Genomic DNA, 27,805 nt, shown 5'->3' with positions numbered 1-27,805 from the left:
AAAATTCTTGTCTTAGATTTGTCTAAATACGGATGTATCAAGTCACGTTTTAGTATTAGATACATCCGTATTTAGATAAATCTAAGGCAAAAAATTTAAGAGGGAGGATTAATTAAGTCCGCAGCAAGTGCTAGTGGAGTATACTTACATAGCTCACACTCACCTTGATTGGCACAAACAGAACAAAGCCAGTTAAGCATTCACACAGTGCACAGCTCCGAACGCGCGCGCCCACGGCCGGACGAACGAACTAATGGTGAGGCCGCACGCCGTGGTGGTGCCGCACCCGAGCTCCGGTAACATCAACCCGGCGCTCCAGCTGGCCAAGCTGCTGCACCACCACGGCGTCTACATCACCTTCGTCAACACCGAGCACAACCACCGCATCATGGAGGCCACCGAGGGCGCCGCCGCAGTGCGTGGCCACGAGGGGTTCCGGTTCGAGGCGATCCCGGACGGGCTGGTGGAGGCTGACCGGGACGCAGAGGACTACGACCTCATGCTGTCTGCCGCCACGAGCCAGCGGTCCGCGGAGCCGCTGAAGGAGCTCCTCCTGCGGCTCAACGGCACCCAGGGCATGCCGCCGGTGACCTGCGTGCTGCCGACATCGCTGATGAGCTTCGCTCTGGACGTGGCGCGGGAGCTGGGCGTGCCGAGCATGGTGCTCTGGGCTTGTAGCGCCGCATCGCTGATGACCCAAATGCGGCTCCGGGAACTAAAGGAAAGAGGCTATGTGCCACTCAAAGGTAACACTGGAACCTATTGTTTCAACAGGAAAAAAAAATACACTGGAACCTATTTGTTTCTATTTCATAAAATTTGTGTTTCCATATTAACCAAAAAAAATTCAATTATTTTTTGCTACCCTGTTTATGAGATGTCGTGCTGTAGGACGCTTCATAAATATTTACATGGACGGGCAAGAAAAAAGATAACATGACGCGCAAAAAAACTAACATCATATGTTAACCTTCATGCACTAGCCAACACAAAAAAAAGTCCGAACTGATGAAAATAGCTAGATAATCTACATATACACTTCAACACCTCCTCTCATGTGTGACGCAAAAAGTCAACACGTGGATAGACTCAATGGTATGGCTCAAGAGACCTATATGTAGACAAACGAGAGCAGCAACAATTTTTTGATAAACTGCGAAAGTCAGCACTTGAACTTAAGACCTTAACTCTGATACCATGTTAAGCTTCATGCACTAGGCAACACAACTAAAAATCCAAAATAATGAAAAGGAGTAGATAATCCACATATACACTCAAACATCATATACAATAAAATGTGCTAATACTCGCGAAGTCCTTCGCTATTGGCTAGGATGCTACATCAAGGACGTCAAGGAATAGGTCTAGCAGATTATGTCTTTTTTCATATAATATATCCTGCTAGGCAACCCCGTCGCCGAATCTGCTGACCCAAAGAGATATTAGTGGGAAACATCTGTATATATTAAACTACACCTTCTAATTTCTTTATATAAATCGAACGGCCCAAAGAAGATCGATTTCGAAGTATCTAATCCAGTCGGCAGGAAATACATTAATCTGTATCTTACAGGCATTTGCCATGCTTCATGTGTGTTACTATACCAAAATATTTCAAATTGACGGTATAAAATTGTCAATCAGATTTTGCACACTAGACACTACCAACTTATCTTCTTTTTCGACCTACTTTTTTTTCTAGATCTCTACTCTCTTTCTTTTAGGCAGAGATGTACTGCATTCTGTTTCCCAAGAAAAAAAAACTGGCAATCCGTTTTATTTGCAGGAATTGGCAATCCGTTAAGTCAACTCTAACCGATCCTCTATCCGGCTGTAAGGAAGGATAAATTCTATTATCCTTGGCTACGCCGCACCTAGCCGATCCTCTAAACCGAATAGAGGAGGAAGAAAATTTCCACCCCCGCCAAAAACCCCCTCCAATCTGCCTAAATATTCTTACCCTCAGCGCCGCCAAGTAAAAGTGGCGCCTTCTTTCTCGCACCCTTGCACCGACTTCATTCCCGCCGCAGCCGCCACCACGCCACCGATGACCGACTCTCCCGCCGGAATGGATAGCCTGGATCCTTCCACCACCCCGTCGGCTTGTCGCCGCCGAAAACCACCCCTGCTCTACCGCCCGCGTCAAAGAAAATTTTGGGGATGAAAAAAGTCTACCAAGTTTAAGCTCCAGCTCCCATCGCGGCAAAGGCTGCCGGGTTGGCGACCACCTCTCCGGCGACGGCCAATGGCCTTCCCGCAGCTCCCGGCAGAGCCAAAAGAGCTAGAAAACCGACGGCGACGACTCATGCGAAGAAAGGAAGACGAGAAATGCGTACCGTGGCACATACAAATAAGACCTTGTGGCCATGATTGAGGCCAAGAAGGTGTTGGTGGCTGAAGGCAAAGAAGAGAAGATGGTGAGGTGGAATGAGGTCAAGGTGTTGGAGGATGAGAAATGGAAGGATAAGTTGGCACCCGAAGATAGAAAGTTGAAGGCGGAGAAGCGTAGACTTGCACTTGAGTAAGGAAATGATTCGTGATGCCAAAAAGGCTGAAGAACGCGCTACCATGTTCATGAATCCAACCACAATGGAAGAAACCACAAGAAAGTATTGGGTGCTCTCTCGTGGGGAGATCTTGACCCAAGCAAAAGGCTCTCTTCGGAATGGTGGTGGTGGCCGAGGGGGTGGTGGTGGTGGTGGCCGAGGGGGTGGTGATGGTGTTGGTGGTGATGGTACCCGCGGAGAGGATGGTGGTGGCGGCGGCGGCCGAGAGGATGGTCATGGTGATGGTGGCTGAGAGCATGGTGGTGGTGGTGGCGGTGATGTTTTCTTCGTCGACCACCTTGTTTGAGTTCATGCGTGCCATTGGTTGGCTCAATCCACAACATACACATGTTATGTTTGTGGTGATTTTGGATCAAACATTATGTTCGAAGTGATGCCTTCTGAATGAACTATGCATGCTTTAATTTGAAAATCACGGTGATGAAATATATGTTATGATGATTATGTTATGCATGTTTTAATTTCAATGTCTTATGATATATATTGTGAAGTGTTTGAATTAGAACATAAAATCTATACATTTTTTACTCTATTAAAGTTTAGAGGATCGGCTAGATGAGGTCACCATCCACTATAGAGAAATAAAAAATTTCTACCCTAACTTTACTCGGCCGAATCCTCCCTCAACTTTTAGGATCGGTTAATGTTGGCCTTATCAGCGAGATCCGATCTAGCCATTAACGTATAATTCTGTCCATGCATCATGCATGCACTGTACAGCACGTGATTATGTAGGTACCCCAATGCACACTGGAAGGGTCATTTTGAGTTTTTGACTCGTCAAGACCTTGCCTTATAGGAGAGTCTCCATTAAAATATCACCAATCATCTTGTTCTAGGCGCAAGCGCATGTGTAAGAGAGATTCTCTTACAACCTATAAAAGTCAAACTATTGCAAGATCAGCTTAATTAAGCCCTAGCTTACTGTGTTTTGATTTAGGATATACTTTGCAGGTAAATGGCATATGCGCCCCTGAGTTCCGCTGATCTCTTTATACTTCTAAAAAATTCAAAGAAATTTAAAAGATCTCAAGTAAAATCCAAATAGGTATAGTGTGTTGAAAATACAATGTAGATTTCAAAACTTTTATGAAAATGTATTATCAAAGTGATCTGAGCGCGCCCACACACACACAAGAGAGAGAGAGGTGATAATGCAAAATAGCAAATGAGTGCCGCGATTCGGTGCCCAGGTGCATCTGCACCTGGGCATGAATAGTAAATTCAAATAAAAAAAGGGCCAATTCCAGTTCTGCCCCTAACTCGAACCCACTACTCAGTTTTGCCCCTAGTTTTCGGGTATGCTCAGTTTTGCCCCTCTGCCGTCAGTGCCACTTATAGAAATGCCCCTCCGCTCCGTTTCCGTCCAGTCAAGGCTGTTTGACCGCTAACTTGCCGTTAGTTTGACATATTTGCCCTTCTTTCTTACATGTGGCCCCTCTCTTACCTCTTCGCTTCACTCTCTCTCTGTTCTTCTTCAACCTCTCGATGGCTCGATTTGGAGAGGGGAGAGAGCGACCGCAGCAGGATTCAGAGGCCGACGGTGGGTCGATTTGGAGGGCGGCGACATGTCCACGTCGAGCTCGTCGGTGACTTGCGAGGTAAGTGTGGCTCATCGGTGGATCGATCTGGGGTATTTCTGTCCCAATTAGGGTTCATCAGATTGGGGATTTCATGTGTTTAGGTCGATGGTGTTGGGATTGTTCAGTTTCAATCCTAGTTCTACCTCCCCCATCCGTCATTCTCTGGACTGGAGATGAGCACGACGCGGCGGTGCGCAGGGCACGGTCTCATCCCCGCTCGTCGCGTCGCCTGGGGAGGTGCAAGCACGGGAAGAAGATTCTTAGGCTGCCCCCTAGATGTAAGATTAACTCTCATTCCCACTCTGTCTGTCCTCTCATTTTGCTGACATTATTTGCCAATTTTTTGTTGTTTAATATAAGATTAACTCTCATTCCCACTCTGTCTAGTTTTTCCAGCTATTTTGTACTCTACAGTGTGCTTGTCAATGTTAACTACACTTCCAGGAGATGCTTTCTCAACTTCTGCCTTGTAAGTGTACAACAATTGAAATGAGTCAGTCCACTTACCATAAATGTTGTCCAGTGCCATCTGCTTTCCATAGAACACTCTCATGTATGGGACTTGCAGGCCATATTTTTTCTTCAGGTTCTTTTTCAACTCTGTAACTCCAACCTCTGAATCCTCTAAAACCCAATGCTTCACTGCATCAGCAACCCATCTGCACTTAGCTGACTTTAGTCTTTGCCTTCTGCTTACACTTGGACAAGTATGTGCAGACTGGTTCACTTTGACCTGCAATATTGAAAGTTCAATTACATGTCAGACATACTTGCTGCAACAAATAACTGGAAAATATTTGCAATGTAACTACATATGCACCTACTGTTTGTACCTGAAACAATGAGCTATTTCTCATTAAGAAGGCATGCATCCTCCATCTACACCTCTTATAAGCACAATGAACAGTCAACCTGGTAGGATCACTCTTGTCTACTACATACTCACTCTGAGTTTTAATTGAAAATGTAGCTAGTGCATTCCTACAGTCTAAAGCACTAGAAAATATAGTTCCTTCTTTTAAAGAAGGATCATCTCTGTTGTACTGCACATCTGGCCTTCCATCATCAGAATCCTCACTATATCCCATGTCCTGGTCCTCCTCCAACTCATCTTCACCTGGCTCATCAAACATTCCTTCTGGTGGTGGAATATAATCTTCATCCCCATCATCATCTGTCTTCTTGGCCTTTTGTTTTGTAACAAACTGAGGGAAAAGCCTTTCATCCTCATCATCTGTAGGCCAATCATTAGGAAGTCCCTCCTCAATATTTGGATCAACAGAATCTCTGCTCTGAGTAGGACCTGCATAAATAGGCACTTGCTCTGATGGTGTTCCTGGAACCTGCATAGAGCTCTCTCCTGCATCTGAAGCTCTCTTCTGACTGCTAACACTTGTTTTTCTCCCCTTGGATATTTTGCTCCTACCTCTAGAACTAGTAGATTGTGATTTTCTTCCACTGCTGTCTGTCAATCCTCTTTTTCTTTGTATGACATTGATTTCCAATTTGACTGGGAAATGAGCATGATTTCTAAACATCTTTTCTAACTCAGCATCATATTGGACTGGGACCCAAACTGAACTATCAATATCCCAGTACCTGAATTCAACTGCATCATGTATTCCCCATGGGTATTTAGCACATATATGAGATCTAAACTGCACAAACTTCAGTGTGCTCTCCACTACCAAAGGAAATGAAAATCCTGTGTTCCCTGCTTTTGTACCAGCAGGAACTAGAAGAGTTGTTTCCATTCTACAATCCAAACATATATAGTCCACCCTACGAATGACAATGAAAAACAGAAAAAAAATCGAACCAAATGAGCACTACGAACGCAGATGAACACTAGGAATCAAAACGAACTACAATACGTATAGCAGGCTTCAGATCTGAAAGTACTGCACTTACCCCTTCGGATTTGTGCTCCCTTCATGGCCGCCGCCGGCGCCGCAACCACCATCGACCTCCATCCACAGCGGTTGGCTCCGAATCGCAGCACAGCTCGCATAAAGAGTCAGGTCGACCGAATCTCCACCGTGCCCGCCATTGATCTGGAGTTTTCCATGGTGGGGATTGAAGCCGCTAGGGTACAGGTGAGGGGGCGATTTGGGGAAGACAGAGCTAGGGTTAGGGTCGAGCGAGAGAAAGAGAACAGAGAGAGAGTGAAGCGAAGAGGTAAGAGAGGGGCCACATGTAAGAAAGAAGGGCAAATATGTCAAACTGACGGCAAGTTAGCGGTCAAACAGCCTTGACTGGACGGAAACGAAGCAGAGGGGCATTTCTATAAGTAGCATTGACGGCAGAGGGGCAAAACTGAGCATACCCGAAAACTAGGGGCAAAACTGAGTAGTGGGTTCGAGTTAGGGGCAGAGATGTAAATGTCCCATAAAAAAAGCACAAAACAGAACTTTTTAGCATTCGAGATGCTCGAATGCGCGATGTGCGTGCAAAAATTCAGGTTGTTTGGACATTTGTGGCCAAAAAAATGTCTGTGGATTTTTTTTGGAAAAGAATACTGTTTGGATCCGATTTTCTTTTCCTTGAGCTTCTCGAATGTTATGCATCCGAGCATCTTCATTGTAAAAAAATGTTTTTCTGGACTTTTTAATATTTCTTTGAATTTACTATTCTTCAGGTGCAAATGAGCCCTCGCTTAGATGACCGCAAATAGTATTGCTATCCTTTGACGTTTATATCATCACATTTATGATAGAAATGAACTTAGACTTTTGGGTATGGTTAAAAATTATAGATGAACTGGCTTGTGTAGTTAGAATGCTACTGTTTTTGTAAAAGTAGTTACATTTGCCTCTGGAATTTGAAAACTGGCTTATGTATTATAACCTTTGCATGTGAGAAATATTTCTCAATTTCTAAAGAAGTAAATGCACTTATTATTATTTTCTACTACCTCTGTCCTGGTTTATTAGTCCCCTTTGTATTCTGTGCCAAATTTTGCCTTTAAATTTAACTAATAAAATGTTAATGCATGTCATAAAATATAATATAATTGGAAACTATCTTAAAATACGGATGCAATGATATAATTTTTGATGACATGCATTAGTGTTTTGTTAATTAAACCAATACTTAAAATTTGACACAAAATACAAAGGAGACTTATGTTGGGGAACGTAGTAATTTCAAAAAATTTCCTACGCACACGCAAGATCATGGTGATGCATAGCAACGAGAGGGGAGAGTGTGATCTACGTACCCTTGTAGATCGACAACGGAAGCGTTAACTTGGTTGATGTAGTCGTACGTCTTCACGGCCCGACCGATCAAGCACCGAAACTACGGCACCTCCGAGTTCTAGCACGCGTTCAGCTCGATGACGATCCCCGGACTCCGATCCAGCAAAGAGTCGGGGAAGAGTTCCGTCAGCACGATGGCCTGGTGACGATCTTGATGTACTAATGTCGCAGGGCTTCGCCTAAGCACTGCTACAATATTATCGAGGACTATGGTGGAAGGGGGCACCGCACACGGCTAAGAATATGATCACATGGATCAACTTGTGTCTCTAGGGGGTGCCCCTGCCTCCGTATATAAAGGCTCAAGGGGGGGGGGGGGGCGGCCAAGAGGAGGCGCGCCAGGAGGAGTCCTACTCCCTCCGGGAGTAGGACTCCCCCCTTTCCTAGTTGGAATAGGATTCGCGGAGGAGAGAGAGGAGGAAGGGGGCCCGGCCCCCTCTCCTTGTCCTATTCGGACCAAGGGAGGGGAGGGGCACGCGGCCCATCTATGGCTACCTCTCCTCTCTTCCACTAAGGCCCACTAAGGCCCATATATCTCCCGGGGGTTTCCGGTAACCTCCCGGTACTTCGGTAAAATTCCGATTTCACCCGGAACACTTCTGATATCCAAACATAGGCTTCCAATATATCAATCTTTATGTCTCGACCATTTCGAGACTCCTCGTCATGTCCGTGATCATATCCGGGACTCCGAACAACCTTCGGTACATCAAAACGCATAAACTCATAATATAACTGTCATTGAAACCTTAAGCGTGCGGACCCTACGGGTTCGAGAACAATGTAGACATGACCGAGACACGTCACCGGTCAATAACCAATAGCGGGACCTGGATGCCCATATTGGTTCCTACATATTCTACGAAGATCTTTTATCGGTCAGACCACATAACAACATATGCTGTTCCCTTTGTCATCGGTATGTTACTTGCCCGAGATTCGATCGTCGGTATCCAATACCTAGTCTAATCTCGTTACCGGCAAGTCTCTTTACTCGTTCGGTAATACATCATCCCGCAACTAACTCATTAGTTGCAATGTTTGCAAGGCTTAAGTGATGTGCATTACCGAGAGGGCCCAGAGATACCTCTCCGATGATCGGAGTGACAAATCCTAATCTCGAAATAGTCAACCCAACATGTACCTTTGGAGACACCTGTAGAGCATCTTTGTAATCACCCAGTTACTTTGTGATGTTTGGTAGCACACAAAGTGTTCCTCTGGCACATGGGTGTTACATAATCTCATAGTCATACGAACATGTATAAGTCATGAAGAAAGCAATAGCAACATACTAAACGATCGGGTGCTAAGCTAATGGAATGGGTCATGTCAATCAGATCATTCAACTAATGATGTGATCCCGTTAATCAAATAACAACTATTTGTCCATGGTTAGGAAACATAACCATCTTTGATTAATGAGCTAGTCAAGTAGAGGCATACTAGTGACACTCTGTTTGTCTATGTATTCACACATGTATTATGTTTCCGGTTAATACAATTCTAGCATGAATAATAAACATTTATCATGATATAAGGAAATAAATAATAACTTTATTATTGCCTCTAGGGCATATTTCCTTCAGTCTCCCACTTGCACTAGAGTCAATAATCTAGATCACATCGCCATGTGATTTAACATCAATAGTTCACATCTTTATGTGATTGGTTCACATCTCCATGTGACTAACACCCAAAGAGTTTACTAGATTCAATAATCTAGTTCACATCGCTATGTGATTAAGACCCAAAAAGTGATCATGTTTTGCTTGTGAGAGAAGTTTAGTCAATGGGTCTGCCACATTCAGATCCGCATGTATTTTGCAAATTTCTATGTCAACAATGCTCTGCATGGAGCTACTCTAACTAATTGCTCCCACTTTCAATATGTATCCAGATTGAGACTTAGAGTCATCTGAATCAGTGTCAAAAATTGCATCAACGTAACCCTTTACGATGAACCTTTTGTCACTTCCGTAATCGAGAAACATATCCTTATTCCAGTAAGGATAATTTTGACCGCTGTCCATTGATCTACTCCTAGATCACTATTGTACTCCCTCTCTTAACACAGTGTATGGTATACAATAGATCTGGTACACAGCATGGCATACTTTATAGAACCTATGACTGAGGCATAGGGAATGACTTTCATTCTCTTTCTATCTTCTGTCGTGGTCGGGCTTTGAGTCTTACTCAACTTCACACCTTGTAACACAGGCAAGAAACTTTTTCTTTGACTGTTCATTTTGAACTACTTCAAAATCTTGTCAAGGTATGTACTCATTGAAAAAACTTATCAAGCATCTTGATCTATCTCTATAGATCTTGATACTCAATATGTAAGCAGCTTCACCGAGGTCTTTCTTTGAAAAACTCCTTTCAAACACTCCTTTATGCTTTGCAGAATAATTCTACATTATTTCTGATCAACAATATGTCATTTACATATACTTATCAGAAATGTTGTAGTGCTCCCACTCACTTTCTTGTAAATACAGGCTTCACCGCAAGTGTGTATAAAACTATATGCTTTGATCAACTTATCAAAGCGTATATTCCAACTCCGAGATGCTTGCACCAGTCCATAAATGGATCGCTGGAGCTTGCATATTTTGTTAGCTCCCTTTGGATCGACAAAACCTTCTGGTTGCATCATATACAACTCTTCTTCCAGAAATCCATTCAGGAATGCAGTTTTGACATCCATCTGCCAAATTTCATAATCATAAAATGCGGCAATTGCTAACATGATTCGAACAGACTTAAGCATAGATACGAGTGAGAAACTCTCATCGTAGTCAACACCTTGAACTTGTCGAAAACCTTTTGCGACAATTCTAGCTTTGTAGATAGTAACACTACTATCCGTGTCCGTCTTCCTCTTGAAGATCCATTTATTATCAATGGCTTGCCGATCCTCGGGCAAGTCCACCAAAGTCCACACTTTGTTCTCATACATGGATCCTATCTCAGATTTCATGGCCTCAAGCCATTTATTGGAATCTGGGCTCATCATCGCTTCCTCATAGTTCGTATGTTCGTCATGGTCAAGTAACATGACCTCCAGAATAGGATTACCGTACCACTCTGGTGCGGATCTCACTCTGGTTTACCTACGAGATTCGGTAGTAACTTGATCTGAAGTTACATGATCATCATCATTAGCTTCCTCACTAATTGGTGTAGTAGTCACAGGAACAGATTTCTGTGATGAACTATTTTCCAATAAGGGAGAAGGTACAATTACCTTATCAAGTTTTCTACTTTCCTCCCATTCACTTCTTTCGAGAGAAACTCCTTCTCTAGAAAGGATCCATTCTTAGCAACGAATGTCTTGCCTTCGGATATGTGATAGAAGGTGTACCCAACTGTCTCCTTTGGGTATCCTATGAAGACATATTTCTCCGATTTGAGTTTGAGCTTATCAAGATGAAACTTTTTCACATAAGCATCGCAACTCCAAACTTTAAGAAACAACAGCTTAGGTTTCTTGCCAAACCATAGTTCACACGGTGTCGTCTCAACAGATTTAGATGGTGCCCTATTTAACGTGAATGCAGCTGTCTCTAATGCATAACCCTAAAACGATAGTGGTAGGTCAGTAAGAGACATCATAGATTGCACTATATCTAATAAAGTACGGTTATGACGTTCAGACACACCATTACACTATGGTGTTCCAGGTGGCGTGGGTAGTGAAACTATTTCACATTGTTTTAATTGAAGGCCAAACTCGTAACTCAAATATTTTCCTCTGCGATCATATCGTAGAAACTTTTATTTTCTTGTCACGATGATTTTGCACTTCACTCTGAAATTCTTTGAACTGTTCAAATGTTTCAGACTTATGTTTCATCAAGTAGATATCCCCATATCTGCTCAAATCATCTGTGAAGGTCAGAAAATAATGATACCTGCTGCAAGCCTTAACATTCATCGGACCACATACATCAGTATGTATGATTTCCAACAAATCTGTTGCTTGCTTCATTGTTCCGGAGAACGGCATTTTAGTCATCTTGCCCATAAGGCATGGTTCGCAAGCATCAAGTGATTCATAATCAAGTGATTTCAAAAGTCCATCAGCATGTAGTTTCTTCATGCGATTTACACCAATATGACTTAAACAGTAGTGCCACAAATAAGTTGCACTATCATTATTAACTTTGCATCTTTTGGTTTCAATATTATGAATATGTGTATCACTACGATCGAGATCCAACGAACTATTTTCATTGGGTGTGTAACCATATAAGGTTTTATTCATGTAAACAAAACAACAATTTATTCTCTTACTTAAATGAATAACCGTATTATAATAAACATGATCAAATCATATTCATGCTCAACTCAAACACCAAATAACACTTATTTAGGTTCAACACTAATCCCGAAATTATAGGGAGTGTGCGATGATGATCATATCAATCTTGGAACCACTTCCAACACACATCGTCACTTCACCCTTAACTAGTCTCTGTTTATTCTGCAACTCCCGTTTCGAGTTACTAATCTTAGCAACTAAACCAGTATCAAATACTGAGGGGTTGCTATAAACACTAGTAAATTACGCATCAATAAGATGTATATCAAATATACTTATGTTCACTTTGCCATCCTTCTTATCCGCCAATCACTTGGGGTAGTTTCGCTTCTAGTGACCAGTCCCTTTGCAGTAGAAACACTTAGTCTCAGGCTTAGGACCAGACTTGGGCTTCTTCACTTGAGCAGCAACTTGCTTGCCGTTCTTCTTGAAGTTCCCCTTCTTCCCTTTGCCCTTTTCTTGAAACTAGTGGTCTTGTTAACCATCAACACTTGATGTTTTTCTTGATTTCTACCTTCGTCGATTTCAGCATCACGAAGATCTTGGGAATTACTTTTGTCATCCCTTGCATATTATAGTTCATCACGAAGTTCTACTAACTTGGTGATGGTGACTAGAGAATTCTGTCAATCACTATTTTATCTGGAAGATTAACTCCCACTTGATTCAAGTGATTGTAGTACCTAGACAATCTGAGCACATGCTCACTAGTTGAGCGATTCTCCTCCATCTTTTAGCTATAGAAATTGTTGGAGACTTTATATCTCTCAACTCGAGTATTTGTTTGAAATATTAACTTCAACTCCTGGAACATCTCATATGGTCCATGACATTCAAAACGTCTTTGAAGTCCCGATTCTAAGCTGTTAAGCATTGTGCACTAAACTATCAAGTAGTCATCATATTGAGCTAGCCAAACGTTCATAACGTCTGCATCTGCTCCTACAATAGGCCCGTCACCTAGCGGTGCATCAAGGACATAATTCTTCTGTGCAGCAATGAGGATAAACCTCAGATCACGGATCCAATCCGCATCATTGCTACTAACATTTTTCAACACAATTTTCTCTAGGAACATATCAAAATAAACACAGGGAAGCAACAACGCGAGCTATTGATCTACAACATAATTTGCAAAATACTAACAGGACTAAGTTCATGATAAATTTAAGTTCAATTAATCATATTACTTAAGAACTCCCACTTAGATAGACATCCCTCTAATCCTCTAAGTGATCACGTGATCCAAATCAACTAAACCATGTCCGATCATCACGTGAGATGGAGCAGTTTCATTGGTGAACATCACTATGTTGATCATATCTACTACATGATTCACGCTCGACCTTTCGGTCTCCGTGTTCCGAGGCCATATCTTCATATGCTAGGCTCGTCAAGTTTAACCTGAGTATTTTGCGTGTGCAAAAACTGGCTTGCACCCGTTGTAGATGGACGTAGAGCTTATCACACCCGATCATCACGTGGTGTCTGGGCACGACGAACTTTGGCAACGGTGCATACTCAGGGAGAATACTTCTTGATAATTTAGTGAGAGATCATCTTATAATGCTACCGTCAATCAAAGCAAGATAAGATGCGTAAAAGATAGACATCACATGCAATCAATATAAGTGATATGATATGGCCATCATCATCTTGTGCCTGTGATCTCCATCTCCGAAGCACCGTCATGATCACCATCGTCACCAGCGCGACACCTTGATCTCCATCGTAGCATCGTTGTCGTCTCGCCAATCTTATGCTTCCACGACTATCGCTACCGCTTAGTGATAAAGTAAAGCATTACAGCGCGATTGCATTGCATACAATAAAGCGACAACCATATGGCTCCTACCAGTTGCCGATAACTCGGTTACAAAACATGATCATCTCATACAATAAAATTTAGCATCATGTCTTGACCATATCACATCACAACATGCCCTGCAAAAACAAGTTAGACGTCCTCTACTTTGTTGTTGCAAGTTTTACGTGGCTGCTACGGGCTTAAGCAAGAACCAATCTTACCTACGCATCAAAACCACAATGATAGTTTGTCAAGTTGGTGCTGTTTTGACCTTTGCAAGGACTGGGTGTAGCCACACTCGGTTCAACTAAAGTTGGAGAAACTGTCACCCGCAAGCCACCTATGTGCAAAGCACGTCGGGAGAACCGGTCTCGCGTAAGCGTACGCGTAATGTCGGTCCGGGCCGCTTCGTCCAACAATACCGCCGAACCAAAGTATGACATGCTGGTAAGCAGTATGACTTATATCGCCCACAACTCACTTGTGTTCTACTCGTGCATATAACATCAACACATAAAACCTAGGCTCGGATGCCACTGTTGGGGAACGTAGTAATTTCAAAAAAAATTCCTATGCACACGCAAGATCATGGTGATGCATAGCAACGAGAGGGGAGAGTATGATCTACATACCCTTGTAGATCGACAACGGAAGCGTTAACTTGGTTGATGTAGTCGTACGTCTTCACGGCCCGACCGATCAAGCACCGAAACTACGGCACCTCCGAGTTCTAGCACGCGTTCAGCTTGATGACGATCCCCGGACTCCGATCCAGCAAAGTGTCGGGGAAGAGTTCCGTCAGCACGACGGCGTGGTGACGATCTTGATGTACTAATGTCGCAGGGCTTCGCCTAAGCACTGCTACAATATTACCGAGGACTATGGTGGAAGGGGGCACCGCACACGGCTAAGAATATGATCACGTGGATCAACTTGTGTCTCTAGGGGGTGCCCCTGCCTCCGTATATAAAGGCTAAAGGGGGGGGGGGGCGGCGGCCGGCCAAGAGGAGGCGCGCCAGGAGGAGTCCTACTCCCTCCGGGAGTAGGACTCCCCCCCTTTCCTAGTTGGAATAGGATTCGCGGAGGAGAGAGAGGAGGAAGGGGGGCCGGCCCCCTCTCCTTTGTCCTATTCGGACCAAGGGAGGGGAGGGGCGTGCGGCCCATCTCTGGCTACCTCTCCTCTCTTCCACTAAGGCCCACTAAGGCCCATATATCTCCCGGGGGTTTCCGGTAACCTCCCGGTACTCCGGTAAAATCCCGATTTCACCCGGAACACTTCCGATATCCAAACATAGGCTTACAATATATCAATCTTTATGTCTCGACCATTTCGAGACTCCTCGTCATGTCCGTGATCACATCCAAGACTCCGAACAACCTTCGGTACATCAAAACGCATAAACTCATAATATAACTGGCATCAAAACCTTAAGCGTGCGGACCCTACGGGTTCGAGAACAATGTAGACATGACCGAGACACGTCTCTGGTCAATAACCAATAGCGGGACCTGGATGCCCATATTGGTTCCTACATATTCTACGAAGATCTTTTATCGGTCAGACGGCATAACAACATACGTTGTTCCCTTTGTCATCGGTATGTTACTTGCCCGAGATTCGATCGTCGGTATCCAATACCTAGTCTAATCTCGTTACCAGCAAGTCTCTTTACTCGTTCCGTAATACATCATCCCGCAACTAACTCATTAGTTGCAATGCTTGCAAGGCTTAAGTGATGTGCATTACCGAGAGGGCCCAGAGATACCTCTTCGATGATCGGAGTGACAAATCCTAATCTCGAAATACGTCAACCCAACATGTACCTTTGGAGACACCTGTAGAGCACCTTTATAATCACCCAGTTACGTTGTGACGTTTGGTAGCACACAAAGTGTTCCTCTGGCACATGGGTGTTACATAATCTCATAGTCATAGGGACATGTATAAGTCATGAAGAAAGCAATAGCAACATACTAAATGATCGGGTGCTAAGCTAATGGAATGGGTCATGTCAATCAGATCATTCAACTAATGATGTGATCCCGTTAATCAAATGACAACTCTTTGTCCATGGTTAGGAAACATAACCATCTTTGATTAACGAGCTAGTCAAGTAGAGGCATACTAGTGACACTCTGTTTGTCTATGTATTCACACATGTATTATGTTTCCGGTTAATACAATTCTAGCATGAATAATAAACATTTATCATGATATAAGGAAATAAATAATAACTTTATTATTGCCTCTAGGGCATATTTCCTTCAACTTATATATCAGGACGGAGGTAGTAAAACAAAAGAATCAATGTGCTCCAAGAGTAAAAAACCTACACTATGTACTTAATCACTCTTCTTTGAAAGCGTAAAAAGTTTGGATAAGTACATGGGAAACTCTTGTTTACAAGAAATAGGTACAAGAATTTGTGGATTGAAAATTCTGGTAGTAAATTTCTTGCTGCTCCATCCATTAGATTTGAAATTCGGTAAGTCAAGAATGGATGGTAGTCTTGCAGCTATTGTCCATCCAACATCACATGAAGAAGGTAGCCAGGGTTGCAAGAGCATCTCCAACAAACATGTATAATAGGGTACCCAAAAAAGTTTAGGGCTAAAGAGCGAAGGTTTAGGGCACTAGAAAGTTTCCTGCCATAGCAGATGATGTAAAATAGGGCATCCAAAAAACTATCATTTCGTCGAACACCTAGTGAGCAAGGTGGAGGATTCGGATTGGCTGCTTGTCTATGCCAAGCCTATCATCGTGCCAGCTAGGCATGGCCTCGGGGGTGGTCCCGCTGACGACGGGAGCTCGGGGTTCTGGATAAAGCTGGTATCGCCGCACTGTCCAAAAGGCAAGAGCTCCGATGGAGCATCGGCTCGTCTTGGTGGCGGCGGCCACTATTTGACCTCAACGTTTAGCAGTGGCACTATGGCAGCCATTAAAGGTGGTGAGGGGTGGCAATTCGCCGGATTTGACACAAATCGCTATGGCACCGGATCCTGAATAGGTAGTCAGGCTATTGTGGCCGTCCAGAGTGACGAGATTGGCTAGCAGAGTCGTGGCTGAGCCAGGAGAGGACGGCGGACCCCAACGACGGCGTTAGTGTCCGAAATCCCGCTGGCAGCGGTCGTAGGGGAGAGGCGGCTGGAAAATTTCAGCATGGTAGTTGGGCTGCACGCGACATCAATTCTATTTTGCGGCAGTTGTGCTACTTCTGTATATTTGCAGCGCGAGAGGGCCAAATATGGGGCTGCCCTATTTTTTGTAGCAACATATAGAGAAACATCATCTGTTTGAGTTGTGTTTTTTGTCCAAATGTCCTAAAGATCAATTTCTGAGCACTTTTCGTATTTTCCCTATTTTGTATCATCTTTTGGAGATGCTCTAAGTGGATGGCGACGCCGTGCAGCCCTGCCATCATGGCTCACTCAAGGGAAGGGAGGGTGTTGTAAAGGAGCTTACGAGCAGTAGTTCCACAAGCACTATGGTGGTTGATGATCCTAGAGAGCTTCGACCTCATGGACCGGTGACCACTTGTCGTCATCATACCTAGATGATAGATGCAAGTTTTTTCGGCCACCGAGTGGGTAGACATCTAATGGGGGGCGCCACCGACAAATGGTAGGCTTCAGTGAGGAAAAATGAAGAAGACCTTCCTCTGGAATCTGGACACCATGACTACTAAAAGGTCCATTTTGTGGTGACCACGCAGCTGACTGTCTTGCAGTGGCAATAGTGGTGAGCAGGCCACATTGTTGATACCATCACAAATGCAATAGGTTAAGGTCGCAAGAGAGGAGAAAAGTCAGGGGCCTGATACAATGTCACCTGCTTAGCCAGAGAGGGAGGGTCATAGAGGAGAGGAATCCACTATGACATAGCGCGGTTAGGGTTTGTGTCATGGGGGAGTGGCCGAAAGCTCAGTCATGGGTGTTAACCGTGGAAGAGTCATCACCCACTACGCCGAAGAACATGCACGATAGTTCATATAGCAATTGGTTGTAAGGGCATCTACAATGGAGACACTAAGCATGGGCACTAGGATCTGATTCCTGGCCGTTATAACAAAATCCTGGCAGATTCCTCAATATTTCCTAAGGTCGGAGCAAAATCAGACACCAGGCGCTAGTGCATCTTTATGTTAATTTTTTTAGTTCGAGTAGCAGTTGTACGGCCAAGCACTGGCAAAATTGATAAATTTGACCTCAGAGCGAAAGTATTCACAAACTAAACTACTTTTGAAAGTATTTCACACAGTTGACCCTTTCGTGCAGCGCGCCTTGCTGTCGGGCGCTGCATAGGTGTAGTGCCTGAATGATAGGCACTGCACAATAGAGTGCAGCGCCTTGCTGTCGGGCGCTGCAAATAAAGGGTCGGCTGGGAGAAGTATTTTTTAAAACAGTTTAGTTTGTAAAATATATTCGCTTTGAGGTCAAATTTGTCCATTCCGCCTCAAGCACTAGCGCTGGAGAACGGGACTCATGTACGGAGGCTAAATGAGTTTTTTTTTTGCCGTAAGCGCATGTCTAAGCGTTTAAGCATTGTAGATGCTCAAAACTCCTTCATGTCACATATAGACATTAATATAGACAACCCATCAATTGCACATGTGTTGCGACGCTTGCAAATATGTAAGTATTTTGGGGTTAGTGATGACTTTTATCGTCGAAGACGGGCCAGTGCGGCCGGTCAGGGCATCTCCAATGCGGGGCGCTAGGAAAAATTTCCTCCCCAATTGACGGTTGCTTCGTCTATTCCCAGCGTCAGGGCTGGCATCGATGCCAAATTGTGCAGCGAGCACTTAGCACTTTATCATCCACAAGATAAGGCAGGAAGCTTTGTTTCTGATCCAACATTAGCGATGTTGTTAGCGCCTAGCGATGGAAGAGATGACGCTAGCGCTACTTGTTAGGTGCTCATTAATTTTGTTTGATTTCCTTTCCGTCCATAAGCGCCTAGATAGACGGCTGCCATTGTACATGCCCTCCGTGATGATCTTGAAGAGGGGTGGCGGGGAAGCTTTGCATTGACTGCACCTTTGCATACGGGCGGTCAGTGATGTCAGATTTTTGGTAATGCAAATTGGGGCTGCACTGCTAGCCAGCCCCAAGATGCACTACAACATAAAGTAATATACACATGCATAATATATAAGCACAACAAAAATGCATTACATTTCATACACATAATACGCCCAAATGTCTATGAACATATTCAACTAAGTGCTAAGATAATTAGTTTTTAGAGAGAAGAGTCTTCACAATGATCCAATGGGGCGAAGAGTCTTCGCGTCCAATAATCAATCACAACATCGAAGTATATTCCAATGAGTCCTTCAAATTACTGGAAAAGACTCTTACTTCTCCCTTTCAAAGTCAGGAGCTTGGATAATACTTTCTTCATTTTGTGTAGTGCACCTAAAATAGAGCGACCTCACTGATGTGTCAATTCAGGTGCACCGCACAAAAAAAACTCTTAAAAAAAGAGTGGTTTGTGATGTAGACAAAAAATTTACAACAAGAAGGATGTGTGTTTGTCCCCAGTTCATACAAAATAAACACATTTTTCATTTTATAAAATTAATATCATACATATATGCATTGCGAACTTAATAGCAATGAAAAATAACATGCATACACATGATGTGTACTGAATATGCATACACGTGAAAGGTAAGAACGAAACATGGTACCTCCGTTACTTTTTAGGTACTTCACGTACCGAGCTTTCTCTTACTTTTTAAATCAAATTAGATCAAAACATTGACTACAAGTTGGGACAAGCACGCTCAATGTCGAGCGAGTCGACGCCTTCATCACCGCCTTCTCCGATTCGCGTCGAGTGGGCGGGAGATGAAGCGTGGCGGCCGGATCCATATGAGGTGGGGACATTGGTCAATACAGGATCCATGTCAGCCCAGAACCACCCAGAGTGGCCCAAGGGATGAAAGTATCCAGTTTTGACGGTTGTGGGACTAGGTTTTCCTAGTCTATAAGTTGAGGGATCATTTCTATACTTCCCAAATCGTTAAGGGACAAAAAAAATACTTTTCCCTTGAAAAACTCCATGCTAGTTTTAGCTGAAAAAAGCGCATGTGTTTTTTTTGTTGTTGAAAAAGGCTACTTTCAAAATTACAATTTGCAACTATACAAGGCCACTAACATTAATCGAGGCAAAATTGATGGTGTTTGCCTCGTACTAGTACCCGAGGACATTAATGTCTTTTGTGTGCATGCGGGAGTGAGAAGGTTGGCTTGCATTCCCAACATTAACCAACCAACGAGGGGTAAGAGGGTTGACTTGTTGTGTGTGGGAGAGAAAAACCACATTAATTAACATGACAAACAAGATGACAAGCTAGCTTGCAATACTGACTTAAACATAGCATTGATTTTTACCTTGGTACCTGTAATATGAGTTTATGGCCTTGTATACAAAAATGAAGGGAGTATTATGGTTAGTTTTATTAACTCAACGAACACTTACATTGTTTGCAAGATTTACGAGTAAACAATTAAGGGATCATCATCCCAAGTACAAGAGAAGTAATTATGATAACTAAATCTAACTAGCTCATGTGGCAGACTATTAACTTCTTAGGGCAATGTTTGAATTCAATAGTTCCAATTTGCATTGCCTTGTCCACACAATCTGGATAAAAAAGTCCATGCTGATGTAACAAGAAAGTGGAAAAAAACTACCACAAGAAAAGCCCATCCGGGCACGAAGAACCTGAGCTGCCACGGCAAGTGGAAGCTCATCTTTTCAGGCAAAAAAATCTTGGCGCGCATTAGTCTAACGGCTATGGAGTCGATTGAGCTACAGCTATTCTCTCATCCGATTGAGAAACAAACAAAAAACCCTTTCTCAAGGCTGACTTTTTACGTATCTTTGCCTCGAAACATTGCCTTAATAGTAATTTACTCCATCTGTCTCAAAATACAAGAATGCTTTTAACACTACAATAATATCAAAAACGTTATTATATTATGGGATGAAGGAAGTATAAAATTTCGAGCAACTTACTATTTGCTTCATCGTTTGTACTATTATTACGTATACGCACGTACGTTTGCAGACGGGAGCTGCTTGACGAACGGACACCTGAGTGCGACAGTCGTCGACTGGATCCCGGCGTGCCGCCGATCAGCCTCGGAGACACCTCCAGCTTCCTCCGCACGACCAACCCGGACGACTTTGGCCTCCGTTTCAACATCGTGGAGGCCAACGGCTGCACCAAGGCCGGCGCGCTCATCCTCAACACCTTCGACGACCTAGAAGCCGACGTCCTCGCCGCCCTCCACGCTGAGTACCCACGCATCTACACCGTCGGTCCCCTAGGCTCCCTCCTCAACCACCACCTAAGGCCAAGGGACGACGGTGACTCCGGCTCCGCCGGCGGCCTGAGCCTGTGGAAGCAGGACAGCGAGTGCCTCGCGTGGCTGGACACGCAACAACCGGGCTCCATCGTCTACGCCAACTTTGGCAGCCTCACGGTCCTCTCCACCGACCAGCTCGCCGAGTTCGCGTGGGGCCTCGCCGCCAGCGGCCACCCGTTCCTCTGGTCCATCAGGGACAACCTCGTCCCGGGCTCCGGAGCTGGCATGAGCTTGCTGCCGCCGGAGTTCGTCGCGGCGACAGCAGGGCGGTGCTGCCTGACCGCGTGGTGCCCGCAGGATCAGGTGCTAGGGCACCCGGCCGTGGGGTGCTTCCTGACGCACAACGGGTGAAACTCCACCTGCGAGAGCGTGGCCGCCGGCGTGCCAATGGTGTGCTGGCCGGGGTTCGCCGACCAGTACACCAACTGCAAGTACGCCTGCGAGGTGTGGGGCGTGGGCCTCCGGCTTGGCGATGAGGTGAGGAGGGAGCAGGTGGCTAGCCACGTCAGGCATGCGTTGAAGGCGGAGGACATGCGGGGGAGCGCGGCTGGGTGGAAGGCCAAGGCGGAGGAGGCCGCGGCGCCCGGCGGGGTGTCATGGGAGAACCTGCGGAGCATGGTCAGAGAGCTCGGCTCTGTCAATGCTGAAGCCTCAGGAGTTTGATTGATCGATCAGGATCTTTTATCGGGGTCAGTCCGGCTCCGTCTGCAACTGCATCAGTGATGCCAATAAAGTACCTGAAGTGAAGGCACTGCTCGTTATTTACTTACTTCGTATTATATTATCTTATCTTATGTTCATATCCGGTCTATGTATTTCAAAGATGCACAGCCTCAAATGCTTGCTCGTTTGATCGAAAAAAAAAATGCTTGCTGGTTTGATCGCACTGATTCAACCGTTAATGCATCTCTATCTTTGTGTACTCTCTAACTAACTAGCGACATGCTAGGCGTCGGCCGGACAGCCATTAGATTTGGTGAAATCTAGCAGTCCAGTTTTCCTCCTTAGAGCATCTCCAACAGTCGCGCAACGCGCCGCGCGCTAAAAGTCGCGATACAGCGCCGGGTTAGTCAGCTTTTGCGCGCAGCGATGCGCTGGCTCCAGCGGCCGCCGCAAATTAAAGGGCGTGGGCGCCGCTCCAGCAGGCGCGCTATATTTCAGTTTTTTCTACTACATATTTGGTTTCGTAGATAGTTCTCCTACTACATATTTGATTTCGTAGATAGTTCTCCTACTACTACTCGTCCGACTGAGACTCTGTCTCAATGATGTCCTCCTCCGACGTCGGAGCGTAGGCGTCAAGAAACCGCTCGTCGTCGGAGTTCCAGGAGGACGCATCTCCTAGCACTTGGTTGTATTTAGCGACCGCCTTCCGCGTTCGCTTGTCCTCGCGATAGTCGGCTCGCTCCTCTCTCCTCTTCGCCCTCCTCTGGGCGAAGAACTGTTCCTCATTGGTGTCTTCCGGGAAGCGATGACTCCACAGCGCCATGGCTTGCTCGTCCATCTCGGCCAGCATGAGACGATGCTCCCGCCTCCGATGCTTGCGATGATCCTCGTCAGTGAGAAGCCGCGGGAAAGGCGCCAACTCCTGTGCACGCTCCTGCGTCGCCACGTCGGCGAAGTTCATGTCCTGACGGGACCGCAGGAGGCGCCACGCCGCAGCGTCGTACGCGCGGGCGCCCTCCTGGGCGGTGTCGAAAGTTCCGAGACGGAGCCGCATGCCGTCGCCCGACCGAATCTCGACGGAGTAGGTGCCGGACGGACGCACGCGGACGCCGCGGTAGCCCGTACCTCCCCGGCGCTGAGGCGGCATCGTGGCGCGGTGGTGACGTGTCGGCGGCAGAGCGCGGCAGGGGGCGATGGAGAGACGGAGAGAGCGGCAAAGGGCGATGGAGAGAGCGGCGGAGGCGCTGCAATTTATAGGCGCGCCGGACTCGGCGTGCCAAATGTAGCGCGCGAGCGGCCGCCTTTTGCCCCGCACACGCAATCGTTTCCCGCGCGCGCTAGTTTCGTGCCACCGCTGGAGCGCGCGTAAACGTCCCGCGCGCGCTATAAAGCCAATTTACCACGCGCGCGTCTTTTGGCGCGGCTGTTGGAGATGCTCTTAGATTTGCAATCAGTGTTGCAGAACCCTTTACAACATGGATCATGTTACAGAAACATTTGCAATAAAGATTGTGTTGCAGCTTTTTTTTCATCTTCATCATTTTGCAACATAAACGATGTCGCCGAAGTACCTTTTACAACATGGGTGATGTTGCGATTTTTTTTTGCAACGAATATATCATAGAAGCTGCACATCCTGCCATAGATTTTTGCAACAGGATTTTTGTTGCAAACTTTCTTCCCAACAGTAGCCTTGTTACAAAAATCGTTGGCAACAGTCACACGTCTTTTGTGGGAAGCTGTGACTGGGTGAAGGGAATCATTTCCCCTCTAACTATATCTATAATATAAGTCTATATCTATTCTTTTTCTAGAAAACTTATGCTATATTCATTTTCAATCATGGCAGTTCAACGAACACACAAGAAATAAATAAAAAATTATATCCATATTCGTAGATCACCTAGCGACGACTACAAGCACTGAAGCGAGCCGAAGGCGCGCCGCCGTCATCGCCTCTCCCTCGTGTCGGGCAAAACTTGTTATAATAGACACTAGACAGTCAGGAAGTCGTCATGCTAAGGTCTCATATGACCAGCGCACCAGAACAGCTACCGCCGCTGATGAAGACTAGCATAGGTTGGAAGGATCTAACCTGAAAATACACGAATGTAGACGAACGACACCAAATCCGAGTAGATCCACCAAAGATAGAACCGTCGGAGACACACCTCCACACACCCATCGATGATACTAGACGCTCCACCGGAACGGGGGCTAGGCGAGGAGGACCTTACTCCATGTTCAGAGAATTGCCGCCGTCTCGCCTTCTTGAGCAGAATGCAAACCCTAACAAAACTCAAAGAACCATCTAAAAACGAAGCCCTTCAACTGGTTAGGGCCGGGATCCACCGCGCCTCCATGGCCCTATAGCCACTAGAGACGAGGTGGACCGACGGCAACGCCGGCGGGAGGCAGAGAAACCCTAATCTTTCTTGGGGAGGAGGAAAGGGTTAGGGCCAAAAATAAATGTCTCAACTATATATACTATCCCGGTCCTAAAATAAGTATCTCAACTTTGTATTAACTTTAATATAAAGTTATACTACAGTTTAGACACTTATTTTGAGACAAAGGGAGTACTTGCCTATATGTTACTTCTGTTCTGAACTACTTCTCTAGATTTGTCTAAGTACTCGCTCTGTTCCTTTATGTAAGATGTATTATTTTTCACACTGTAACCAAGCCACATAATTATAGACATGTTAGGACGAAATTACCGTCAGCAAATTTGTTGGTTTGTGGCAGGTAAATCAATAAGTCCAGAAAGTAAAAAATTACATGCAATCAAGAGAGAGATTATTTCCTACTTTCGCTAAAAAGAGATACACAATCAGGAAAGCGATACTTTCCTTCTTATGGAGGGCTAAAAACAAAATTATCAGGAATTAGAAAAAATGCATCTTATGTTATGAATTTTTTTCAAAAATTAAATGCACCTTATATAAAGGAACCGAGGGAGTATGTATGTAGATACATTCATATTGAAAAAAAAATAAGACAAGTAATTCAAGACGAAGAGTATATATAATACTTAAAAATAGCAGTGTTTCATTTTTTGCGGGTAGAACACTTTGTCAACGGGTTCTTACTCCTCCTATCATGTCCTTCCACCGTTTTATTTGTTCTACGGTTTTTTTTGTCTCGCCGCGGCAGTTGTCCACACCTTTCCTGTATGCTAATCAATTATTCTAATTACTTATTTTTTAAACTAATATCAGTTAAAATTACTTATCAAATATTTATTTACACAATCGCATTAGTAATAATGGGCATGATTTGATAAACAATTATTTATACATATCAAAATATTTATATCTCACTGCAACGCACAAGCATTGTCCTAATATGATAACCCTGATCTCGAATCCCTAAAACTAGCAGCCTGTCCTTTTCAATCTCAGACGTCGGCCCCGGTCGTTTGTCGCCTGATCTCGAATCCCTAAAACTAGCAGCCTGTCCTTTTCAATCTCAGACGTCGGCCCCGGTCGTTTGTCGCCGAAAGATCGTTTGGGCATTGGGATTGCTTATTTGACATTGGATTGAGGGAAGTCATAGGCCGGCTTACATCCGTGACCTACCGTGCTGACAGCGGGGACGAGTTGGGAAAGCTCAGCTGAGCATATGCCATGGGTGGGGTTTCTTCCGTGTCCGCATGCGTACAGACGAGCTGCTGGACGAGAGATGGACGTGCCTGACCGAAGATTTCTCCTTGGGAGAAGCATGTCTTCTTCTCTTTAGAGCATCTTCAACAGCCGCACAAAAATCTCGTGTCTAATAAAAATTATAGCGGGTCACAATAGCACTTTTAACGCGCCGGGATCAATGTTGTTTTAGCAGACGCTCAAAAACGCGCGTACAAAAAGCAGACAGTGCAAATTGTGAAGCGCGTGTAATCCGAAGCCCAAAACATGCTGTGCGCGATAGCGCTTTTCAGCGCGCGCCCTAATATTTTTAGCGCTACAGCATCTGCTAGAGCTGTTGGCGGCAAAAAAACAAACTTTTAGTGCGCGAAACTCTTTTTGTACACCTGTTGAAGATGCTCTTAGCAGTGCATGTCCTCCATACTTGGATTAATCATGCCGATCCATGATGCGTGAGCCTGCCCTGATAAAGACCAGGCCATGCCATGCATGTGTTTTTGGAGCACGGCGACTGCACGGCAACTCCACTGCGACGGGACATGGCTACTGGAGATTCGAGCGATCGCATGCAGCGAGCGACAGGCCAGATCAGCGTGTATGTCGTTTTCTTTCAAGGGATACGTCAAGATTAACACATCGAGAAGATAGATAGAAGAGGCCAAGAAGGGCCAAGCATTTTACAAACCCCACCACGGCTATAAAAGCCCTAGATCTGCAAGCGGATTACTCATCCAGATCCTCCCTATCTACCATATAAATGACGGAACCCTGTTCATGAAACAGGCTGGCCGCTCTCCAGTCTTGTGTCTCCAACTCGATCCTCGCAAGCACATCCTCAACGACGGCAGGGCTCCATTGAATAATATGTCCTTCTGATGCTTCCATAACTTCCAGAGCACCAGAGCTATTACTATCCACGTCTCCTTCCTCATATGTTTTTGCGGATTTAGACCAGTCCACCACTTCACGAAGTTTGCATCCAGCGACGGCGTCCAGTCCGGTCTCCCCTATGTGTTTGTGATCTTGGCCCATATCTGCCTTGCAAAGACACATCCGAGCAGCAGATGATCTAGAGTCTTCGGGGCTTGATCGCAGAAGGGACATGCCGATGGGTGCGGCAATTGGTGGCGCTGCAACCTGTCCGCTATCCAACACCTATTTCGTGTCGCTAGCCACGTGAAGAACTTGTATGCCGGCGGCACCCGCGATCTCCAAATCTGGACGGCTCCAGCCTTCTCTATTCTACCCGCAAAATGGGCACGGTATGCCGATCGGGCGGAGAAACTGCCCGTGCTTTCCCATTTCCATGCGATCGCGCCATCCACGCCTTGCACCAGCTCGATGTTCAGAGTTAGGTCTGCCAATGTTATGAACTCGAGTAGTGCTTGCATGCTCAGTCATATCCGGTGAGATGTCTTGCCACCATCCGTCCGAGCTGCTGGACGAGACGGAGAGGCTGGCGAGGGAATTTTTCATGCTGTCGATGAAGAGAGAGAGAGAGAGAAAAGAGAGAGGGGGGGGGGGTACCCAATGGCCAATGGTTCCGCACACATCCAGGGCTATGGCCACGCCTTTGTCTTCGCCGACAACCAGTAGCTCGGCTGATGCAACATGCTGGCGCTCGGTGTCACGTCGGCGTCCATCCGGCAGCCTAGTCTGTGGCATGGCTCTCGACACACTCAGGGATGTTCCACGCTGGACGGGAGCGTGATCACCGTGCTCCAGCATGACACCGGCTGCGCGAGGCTGCAGGTCCTTCGTGTTGAGTAACGTGATTGTATTAGAAAACATAGGTTAGACTAGGAAATATTCTGGTTTGCCTTGTATTTCAAGTAGATCATGTACTCTTATATATATGCCCATGCGGCTCAAGCAATATAACAATTATTCCACCAATCCTCTCTCTTCATTCTAACATGGTATCTACCGCAAGTCGATCCTAAATCCTAACCGCCCCCGCTTCCACACCCGCGCGCCGCCCCCGCGGTGGTCAGCCTCCATGACCGCAGCCGGGGGGCGCGCCGCCCGTACCTAGGGTTCGTCTGTCGGTCGTTGTGGGAGTCCTGGATTAGGGGGTCTCCGGACAGCCGGACTATCTCCATTGGCCGGACTGTTAGACTATGAAGATACAAGATTGAAGACTTCGTCTCGTGTCCGGATGAGACTCTACTTGGCGTGGAAGGCAAGCTAGGCAATACGTATATGGATATCTCCTCCTTTGTAACCGACCTTGTGTAACCCTAACCCTCTCCGGTGTCTATATAAACCGAAGAGTTTTAGTCCGTAGGACAACAATAATAACATACAATCATACCATAGGCTAGCTTCTAGGGTTTAGCCTCTCTGATCTCGTGGTAGATCTACTCTTGTAACACCCATATCATCAATATCAATCAAGCAGGACATAGGGTTTTACCTCCATCAAGAGGGCCCGAACCTGGGTAAAACATTGTGTCCCCTGCCTCCTGTTACCATCCGTCCTAGACGCACAGTTCGGGACCCCCTACCCGAGATCCGCCGGTTTTGACACCAACAAGGAGAGTCTCACATCAACGAGGCTAATCAATG

The 27,805-nt window shown here is 45.5% G+C and overlaps 1 pseudogene; it reads left to right on the top strand.

Moving 5' to 3' along the window:
* The first annotated feature begins 253 nt into the window (after positions 1-253).
* LOC123101190 (7-deoxyloganetin glucosyltransferase-like) lies at positions 254-21,590 on the top strand (annotated as a pseudogene).
* The last annotated feature ends 6,215 nt before the right edge of the window (positions 21,591-27,805 follow it).

The sequence above is a fragment of the Triticum aestivum genome, chromosome 5A (assembly GCF_018294505.1).
Source record: "Triticum aestivum cultivar Chinese Spring chromosome 5A, IWGSC CS RefSeq v2.1, whole genome shotgun sequence".
NCBI classification, from domain to species: domain Eukaryota; kingdom Viridiplantae; phylum Streptophyta; class Magnoliopsida; order Poales; family Poaceae; genus Triticum; species Triticum aestivum.
The sequence above is the reverse complement of the archived record's forward strand: the minus strand, read 5'-3'. Positions and strand labels throughout refer to the sequence as shown.